The sequence below is a fragment of the Palaemon carinicauda genome, chromosome 5, assembly GCF_036898095.1.
Source record: "Palaemon carinicauda isolate YSFRI2023 chromosome 5, ASM3689809v2, whole genome shotgun sequence".
In the NCBI taxonomy this organism is placed as follows: Eukaryota; Metazoa; Arthropoda; class Malacostraca; order Decapoda; family Palaemonidae; genus Palaemon; species Palaemon carinicauda.
Genome location: NC_090729.1, coordinates 150,069,859 through 150,079,858, shown reverse-complemented (window position 1 = coordinate 150,079,858; position 10,000 = coordinate 150,069,859). Strand labels below are relative to the sequence as shown.

At 31.6% G+C, this 10,000-nt stretch overlaps 1 protein-coding gene across 1 annotated transcript in view; it reads left to right on the top strand.

The window, feature by feature from the left end:
- Window positions 1–10,000, top strand: part of LOC137640616 (PDF receptor-like) — a 540,716-nt gene that overhangs the window by 352,749 nt on the left and 177,967 nt on the right. The gene's annotated exons all lie outside the window — the stretch shown is intronic.

The following is a 10,000-nucleotide window of genomic DNA, read 5'->3' as shown; positions in this document are numbered from 1 at the left end:
TTCATATCATCATGATTATTTTCAAGTTCTAAAGCATACTCATTAATCCTCGCCTCAAGAGATTATTTCTAACACCAACTGCGTATACGGATTTACGTATATTATTATTATTATTATTATTATTATTATTATTATTATTATTATTATTATTATTATTATTATTATTATTATTATTATTATTAATAATAATAATTGCTAAGCTACATCCCTAGTTGGACAAGCAGAATGGCACAAACCCAGGGGCTCCAACAGGAAAAATAGACCAGTGAGAAAAGGAAGCAAGGAAAAATAAAATATTCTAAAAACAATAACATTAAAATGAATATCTCCAATATAAACTAAAAAGAAAAGAACCTTAACAAAACAAGAGGACGAGAAATAAGATAGACTGATGTTCTCAAGTGTACCCTCAAGCAAGAAAACTCTGACCCAAGACAGTTGAGGACCATGTTACAAAGGCCATGGCACTACCCAAGACTAAAGAACAATGATTTGATTTTGGAGTGTCCTTCTCCTAGAAGAGCTGCTTACCATAGCTCAAGAGTCTCTTCTACCCTTACCAAGAGGAAAGTGGCCAATGAACAATTACAGTGCAGTAACCCCTTGGGTGAAGAAGAATTGTTTGGTAATCTCAGTGTTGTCAGGTGTATGTGGACAGTATGTGTATGTAAAAAATAGGCCAGACTATTCGGTGTGTGTGCGTGTGTGTGTGTACGTAAATGGAAAACGAACCGTAACCAGAGAGAAAAATCCATTGTAGTACTGGCTGACCAGTCAAAGGACCCCATAACTCTAGCAGCATTATCTCAACGGGTGGCTGGTGCCCTGTCCAACCTACTTTGTATAAATATATATATATATATATATATATATATATATATATATATATATATATGTAGGTATATATATACATATATATGTATATATATATATATATATATATATATATATATATATATATATATATATATATATATACAGGTATATATTATTTAGGGAAATACCTGTTTCGGGGAATTTTATGAAGACAGTAGTTTTTAGGCTAAGAGACAATGTATTTGAAATAAAATACCTGATTTAAACATTGGGTAAGATGACAATGAGCGACATAAATCATAAATTCCAGCTACAATTATATTCCTAGCCGAACATTTTGATGAGTTTTACGAAGTTCACCCATGAAAGTGATAACATATTGTAAACAGAAGGGGGTAGGGGAGAAATTGTCGAAATCCCTGCCTTATCTCAAAGTATGGGATACAGGAAAACTGATATGAGGCTTAGATGTTTGAACAAACGGCTATAACAAATATAAAACCTAAGGAAAAAAAAAAAAAAAAAAACTGGAAGGCATAGATGTACTGTTTACTATATACGTAAAGAGTGAACTTGCGCAAGCGAGTTTTTTGGTCAAGTATTATTATTATTATTATTATTATTATTATTATTATTATTATTATTATTATTATTATTATTATTATCTTTATGATTATTATTATTACTATTATTATTATTATTATTATGTGAACGGAACAGGCAGATAGAGGAACAAAAAAAAAAATGGGGGGGGGGAACTATATCTCTTCAATCTTCGTCAATAGAGCACTACTATTACTGCACAACAACGGCTGAAACTATAACAAAGTTAATAAAGATCGTGATTAAACACCCCTTCAAAGGAACATCCAGTATCCTATATAAAATATGCGTCTCCTGACCTATTGGATAACATAGAAATAGCCACGTGCCATATGCCTTTGATATGAAAGCGCGATACGAAGTTCTGGAAACACAAGAAGTAAAGGAAATTAGCCTTCCTGGGATTATATTCTTTGAAGTGTAAAATGCGATATGCCATAATGACTTTTAAGAGCTCAAATCAGCAATAGATAAAAGAATGTTCAGTGGCCTGCATGTAACTACCTGGTGATCGCCAGACTGGGTTTCGAGTCCTGCTCAAATTCGTTAGTTCCTTTAGTATCTGCAACCTCACCATCCTTGTGAGCTAAAGTGGCGGGGTTTGGGGGGAGCCTATAAGTCTACCTGCTGAGTCATCAACAGCCATTGCCTGGCCCTTTCTGCTCCTAGATTGGATGGAAAGAGTGTTTGGGCGCTGATCATACATGGTCAGTCTCTAGGGCATTGTCCTGCTCGATAGGGCTATGTCACTTCTCCCTTGCCTCTGCCATTCAGGAGCGGCCTTTAAACCTTAAACTGGTGCTCATACTTAATGTGTGATGTAGGAGAGAATGCAACAACAAACCAAGAACATTCAGACATGAATAAATATTAAAAGCAAGGAGAAATCAATGATTAATGACCTCACCAGTTCAATACCTTTAGCACTGCACCTCCTTTGTAATAAGAATTCTCCTTCTAGGTCATGTAATATTATAAAAAACTCGGCTTATCTAAAGTCGTCGGTGAAGAAAGTTATAAAACTGGATAAATGCTGTGTTGTGAATTAGATTTAGTTAAAGGAACACAGAAATAAATGCCAGATCCAATCGTTTTACGCTCACTCACGTAACGCTGTCCGGCGGTTCTTTTATCGCCTGTTAATTGGGCCAAAGTTAAGACTATAATTACGTCAAGTTTTCTTTGGGGTGTTTCTTCAATTCTACGACTGAAACATTCATTGCAATGACCTGGCAATCATAAAAACTAAGGCTTTGATACTGTATAGAGAGAGCATTGAATCACTTCAGATGGTGTATCGCTGAATCGTGGTGGATAGAATCTAGTCAGCACATCTTATTTCATTTTTTTTAGAGCAATGACAGTTTATTTCTATTTTTAAAAATAACTTTTCTTCGTGGAAGCTTCTTAAAAGTGGAGCAAATGTGTTTTTCTAACACTTGATTTTTTCACCATCGTTACAAGACAATCAGCCTCATTAATAAAAAAAAAAAAAATATTTCGTAAGAGAAAAAGCTATAATAGCAAAAGGTAGCAAAGGCTTAGGCAAAAAGCAATTGCTTATCATCATAAGAATAACAATTGCTACTTTTTGCTCAATTGAGTTATAGCTTTCGTTTAAGAAGCCAGTCACGTGCGACCTACGTGTTTTATCCATTCCCGAGGGGTCCATCTCATGTCTTGTACTGGAGAACTTCCCAGTATACATTATTATTATTATTATTATTATTATTATTATTATTATTATTATTATTATTATTATTATTATTATTTCTTGCTAAGCTACAATACTAGTTGGAAAAGCAGAATGCTATAAGCCCAGGGCCCCAACATGGAAAATAACACAGCGAGGAAAGAAAACAAGTAAAAATAAAATATTTCAGGAACAGTAACAACATTAAAATATATATATCTTATATAAACTTTAAAAGTGTGCCCGAGTGACCCTCAAGCAAGAGAACTCTAACCCAAGAGACCGTGGAAGACCATGGTACAGAGGCTATGGCACTATCTAAGACTAGAGAATAATGGTTTGATTTTGGAGTGTCCTTCTCCTAGAGAGCTACTTACCATAGCTAAAGAGTCCTGTGACGAGCCGAGAGAAAGCTGTGACTCAAAGGGAGGATGAAAGCAAGTGAGTAACTTTATTACAGAGTATCCGTATATATATACATAAACCCTAGGCAAAAAAGGGCATAAAAGACATAACAGGCAATTCCATGTTCAACCGACACCGCACCAGTTAACAGTTAACGGTGAGAAAAACAGACATGTTATTTCAGGTCCTTATCAGTGCGAGGGGAGAATAAAGATACAAGCATAATATATACAGAAAATGAAATGTTGTTACTATGTACGATCGTGTGACACACGGTTGGTACAGTCCCTTCTACCCTTATTAAGAGGAAAGTAGCCACCGAACAATTAAAACACAGTGCAGTAATTAAGGGGAATTTGGTTTAGTTTGGCCTTGATTACAGATAAATTCAAGTAAATGAATTTATTATCGGTGAAGGTAGTGATGAGAGGCATGAATTTGGTAACAAACAAATAAATTTTTTATTAATATTATAAGAAATAAGGTATTTTTACAAGTCTAAGCTACCTGCAGTGAAAATTGAATAAAAAGATGTTGCTATATCAAAAGTTGTGGAATCGTGTTATGAAATTTTAGAGATGAGTATTACTGCCAAATAAATGTTCAAGAAAATTGATAACATGAAAACTGAAGTCTAGAATTAGTTTGATTTGTATGCCTAAGGAAATAAGAAAACTATATTTAAGCCGTGGGAATAAAATGCTTCTTTTTTTGTTGTTCTTTACATGTACCAAAAGATGTGCATATATATTCATATGGACTTCAAATTGAGTGTACATGTACTATCTAATTACTATATGATACAAAACCTGCCCCATTGCTTTACAATTATAAAGTAATCGGAAAGTATAGAATTCTGGCAGTAGAATTTTATGAACTCATTCAAACTTTTTAGGCACAACATATACATTTGTCAAGCCTAGAATTGAAGAACAACAAAACCTACCACATTTAATGCATTTGTGAAAAAGAAAACCCTTCTAAGAATTTACCAGAAACCGAAGAAACCTTGCAATTGACCACTGTCGTATTGCAGCAGCTGGTGCTTCTTGAACAATTAAACTCATACGATTGTAGCAACAAGAAACCCTTGAGCGCAAGGAAAGAACTAATAATAGTCGTTATTGTGATGCAAATGACACCTATTTCTGCTTATGGGTTTATCTTCAGCATGACATGTACCAATTAGGTTTTTTTTTTTTTTTTTTTTTTTGACAAGTTCGTGGAAGTTGTCAAGACATACACCGAATAGTCTGGCCTATTCTTTACATATTTTCCTCTGTCTTCATACACCTGACAACACTAAGATCACCAAACAATTCTTTTTCTCTGTGGCCAGTGACCACTTTTAGCTATGGTGAGCAGTTCTTCTAGGAGAAGGGCACTCCAAAATCCAACCATTGTTCTCTAGTTCTGGGTAGTGCCATAGACTCTGTACCATGGCCTTCCACTTTCTTGGGTTAGAATTCTCTTGCTTGAGGGTATACTTGGGCACACTATTTTATCATATCTTTTCCCCTTGTTTTGTTAGTTTTTATAGTTTATATAGGAAATGTTCATTTTAATGTTGTTACTCTTCTTAAAATATTTAATTTTTCCTTGTTTCCTTTCCTCACTGGGTTCTTTTACCTGTTGGAACCCCTAGACTTATAGTATCCTGATTTTCCAAGTAGGGTTGTAGCTTAGCAAATGATAATAATAATAATGATAATAATAATAATAATAATAATAATGATAATAATAATAATAATAATAATAATAATAATAATAATAATAATAATAAGCTAATGCAAAAGCATTTTCTGGATGTTTTATTCAAAATATGGTAATCAATTATTAGAATTTCGTGAACAAAAATATACAATCTTTTTTGTATACTTAGGTTCATGAATAAAAACAGTTTGTTTAATTTTTCCTCTTCAACCACAAGTACATGCGCACTTGAATGGGCAGACAAGCACGCGTGCCTAAACACAAACACACACGCTTATATATATATATATATATATATATATATATATATATATATATATATATATATATATATATTATATATATATATATATATATATATATATATATATATATATATATATATATATATATACTGCATATATATATATATATGTATATTTATATATATATTTATATACATACATATATATATATATATATATATATATATATATATATATATATATATATATGTATGTATATATATATATATATATATATATATATATATATATATATATATATAAATGTGTGTACACATACATATATGATTTATATATATATATATATATATATATATATATATATATATATGTGTGTGTGTGTGTGTGTGTGTGTGTATATACACATATATATATATATATATATATATATATATAATTATACATATATATATATATATATATATATATATATATATATATATATATATATGTGTGTGTGTGTGCATGTATATATATACATGTGTGTATGTGTTTGTGTGTGTGTAAGTTTTTATTGCAACCAGCAATTGAAGTAACATGGTAAACACTCCATTTTTTAAACAATAATAAAAAAGTTATTGACCAAACGGAATGGAAATTCCATGAAATACATGTTGTTATCAAATGTTGGTTGGTCAACAAACCAGGCATCACAATTCGGAAATTAGCATTCAAATTCACGCAAATTGCAAAGCAACTATTCACGAACACAGCGAATTAATTAGTTTCATTTTAAAATGCAACACGCCAATGGAATGATTAAATTCTAACTAGTGCACACGTTTTTAGTACATATGAAGCTTTGCAATTTTCATAATTGCGTAGAAACTATGGCGCGATCAGAAAAATATGAAAAAGTTTTCTCTTCCTTAATCAACTCCTTTTATTACAATTGAGTGTTTATTCATCTTTTAAAATTTATACGAGCAGTCGATACAAATGCTATTTTTTTTTTTTTTTTTTTTTTTTGCAGTAGTTGTGGTGTTATTTGATTGAAAATAATAGGGAAGGTTCTTCATTTAGTTGACAGGTTATAATTTTTTCTTAAATCCCTTTTATGATATGAATCTCTACGTAGCATATGAAGAGGCCTTGTCTTCAATCAAAAACAGATGGGAGTAGGTGGGACGTTTCTTAGGACCATTATTGAATTCATAAGTAACAGGTTGTAAAGATTGGTTGTTGATAGATACCACTGGGACTATGGTAATATAACATGTGGTCTTTCTTTGGGTATCGTTCTTAGTCCATTACTTTTCATACTATATATGCACGATGTGTGGTTTTGCCTAGTAAACAAGCACGTAGCATATGCAGATGATGCTACTCTCTTTCTACCATTCCATCTCCTAATTATAGACCCGTGATTGTTTAATCCCTGTAAATACTTCTAGCTAAAATTATTGTATATTGCAAATTATGGGGCATTAATTTGAACCCTAACGAAGCTTAACGAGTGATCGTTAGTAGGTCGAAGGCGTCACTCCCCAAGAGACAGATCATTACATTGACAAGTTTCTTGAACTATTTACAATTCATTTTAAATTCTAATTGTGATTCTTGATCACAAATTTACTTTTGAGAAACACAAACGTTCTGTTTCTTCCTTAATTTATTGCAAAAGAAAATGGGCATATTGAGTCTTTTAAGATTTTAGGTGATCAATCTATACTGAATAAATCTTTCAATGCTTTAATTTGACCATGTTTTGAATACTGTTATCCTGTTTGGTGAAAAGCTTATGACTCCCATCCTGATTTATTAGATAGAAATGTGCGGTCTATTAAATGCACTATTCCTGATCTGGATTTTAATGTGTAGCGTTTACGTTTAGTTTGTTTCCTGTGCTTGTTGCATAAGATTTTTTTGTTTATAATTCTTACCATCTTTTGCATTCAGATATTCCCAGGAATGCAGTTTATTTTAACAGTCTGGTCGTCTCCACCATAAGATAAAATACTACATATCATTCTAGAAGTATTTTTCCAACTGTGACCAGATTGTGGAAACATCTTTCAAATCTAGCAGTTGAAACGTTGCATAAAACCAGAAGTTCAAATATTTTGCAATTACTTTTCTGTTAAACAGGATGAAATAAATCTTGTTTCGTAGTTTATGCACGTGTGATCGATTTCACCATTGTTACAGATCTCAAGATAATTTATAATTATTCTGCAAATTATTTCTCAGTTATACTTTATGATTAATTTCTCTTATTGCCTTTCTGTATTGGGCTGATTTCCTCTTGGAGCCCCTGGGCTTGTAGCATCATGCATTTCCAACAAGGGTTCTCACGTAGCTGATAATATTAATACATAATACATTTTTTATTTGTATTTCAGAGTGTTGTAATTCCTTTTACATTGGTGAGACTATAGTTTTTCTCATTGCTGTATTATTGACGATACAAAGGTGATAAGGAAATTTTTACCATTAATTCACTGGCATTTTTATAGGATTAGTTATAACTTACATTGTTGGGGTTTTCACTTTACATGTTTGATAACATAACCATAGCTTTTCATTCCATGACTTAATAATGAAAGACAAGTAAACTTAGCTTGGGATAGGAGATTTGTGTTTATTTTTCACGCTATTTCCTGTACATTTTGAAGTATGAAAGGGAATTATTAACAAAAGGCTAAGTAGTGTTCATTCGCTTGACACACGTTAGTGTATTGGTGTTATGTGACCTTCAAGGGAAAAGCCTAACATTTGTTTACTTGGTAGATGAATGTGAGAATGATATTTACTTCCAGACAATAATTTCAAAATAATAAATAATTTTAGTTTGATATGAATATTATCCTCAATAAAGTTATAAAGTCGGTTTCCACTGAAATATATATAATGGTATAAAATAACATACTAATTAATTTTCTATATAGTAACTACTGAATGGCCTATCAGGCACATTGCCGAGCCGGATGGTGCAAATTGATTAATTATCTAAAATTATGAAACGATTTAAGAATATAACAAAAGTTTTTAACAGACGTCTGACTATTATTTGAAACATATAAAGCGTATGACTCGTTCTTAAAGTGCTTGTCTAATTCCAAATTGTTAAATTTAATCATTATCATCTACAAAATGTCGTTGAATTTTTCACATCACCCAAAAATTTGCCCCAATAACACTTATATTGAAGGCCTGTGTGTTTACCACAATTGATTTCAATTTTATTGTTATCGTTTCTTTCTTTTCCTCTAAGGGCTAAAAAGGTTGATAAGAACGGTTTCACATGTTTATTACCAAATACACAATACAGTAATGGGTTTCACATGTTTATGTTACATTATTGCTTAATTCGCTTAGTCACTAATTTCATCATTGTCCTGTGTGAAAATTGATTTTCCAAAAATTTTGCCATCCCTAAATCGTCTGTAATATATTCATAATTACCATATGAAAAACTGATTTTCGTGTAAATTAGATTACATTAACTTAAGATGATGGGACTCTTTTCGTCTGACAGAATAATGACTCCAAGTCAGCTTTTCCTTGATGATGTGGATTTAAGCATATTTATGGTGAAGAACCAACGCTTTGCAATATCAGCATTTAATGCCAGTTAAGAAACTTATATCGAAAGAAAATATAAAAAGCAGAAATCATTAAATTATGATTTAAAGGACAGCAATTTTGACATATGAATAACTGAAAAGCCTCAAGAATCTATGAGTAATTAAAAAATGAATGAAACATGATTACCTGCTGAATCAACAAAAGACTTCGCTAGTAAAGCAAAACAAAAGGTTAAACAGATAAAATCCAGACCGAGTAAAATAAAGCTCGATCTCTCACTTCTCATGTTCTCTTTTAAAGGAAATATTATTATTATTATTATTATTATTATTATTATTATTATTATTATTGTTATTATTATTATTATTTTTATTATTATTATTATTATTATTGTTATTATTATTATTATTATAATTATTATTATTATTATTATTATTATTATTATTAGGTAAGCTGCCACCCTAGTAGGAAAAGCAGGATGCTATAAGCCCAAGGGTCCCAACAGGGAAAAATATCCCAGTGAGAAAAGAAAAAAAAAATTAAACCACAAGAGAAATGATGAACAATAAAAATGTAAATATTTTAAGAAGAGTAACAAAATTGAAATGCATCATTAATATACAGTATACAGTAAACTATAAAAACTTCAAAAAAAAAAAAAGGAAGAGAAATAAGATAGAATTGTGTCCTCAAGCAAGAAGATTCGATCTGCATCGTGACTCGCATTCTGGGTTTAGGATTATCTGGGTTTGAAATTATCACGCCCATCATGCGGTTTACCAGTAATGTGCGAAACTCGAATAATGGCCGAAATGGCACGCGAACACTCGCTCGACATCGCGCAAGATGATATTTTGCTTGTTGCCTCAAGCACGTGACTGCCCGTTTCCATGGCCTGTCAGACCACGAGACGAACAGCGAAGAGGATTTCTGAGGATTTCTGTACGAGATCGAACTA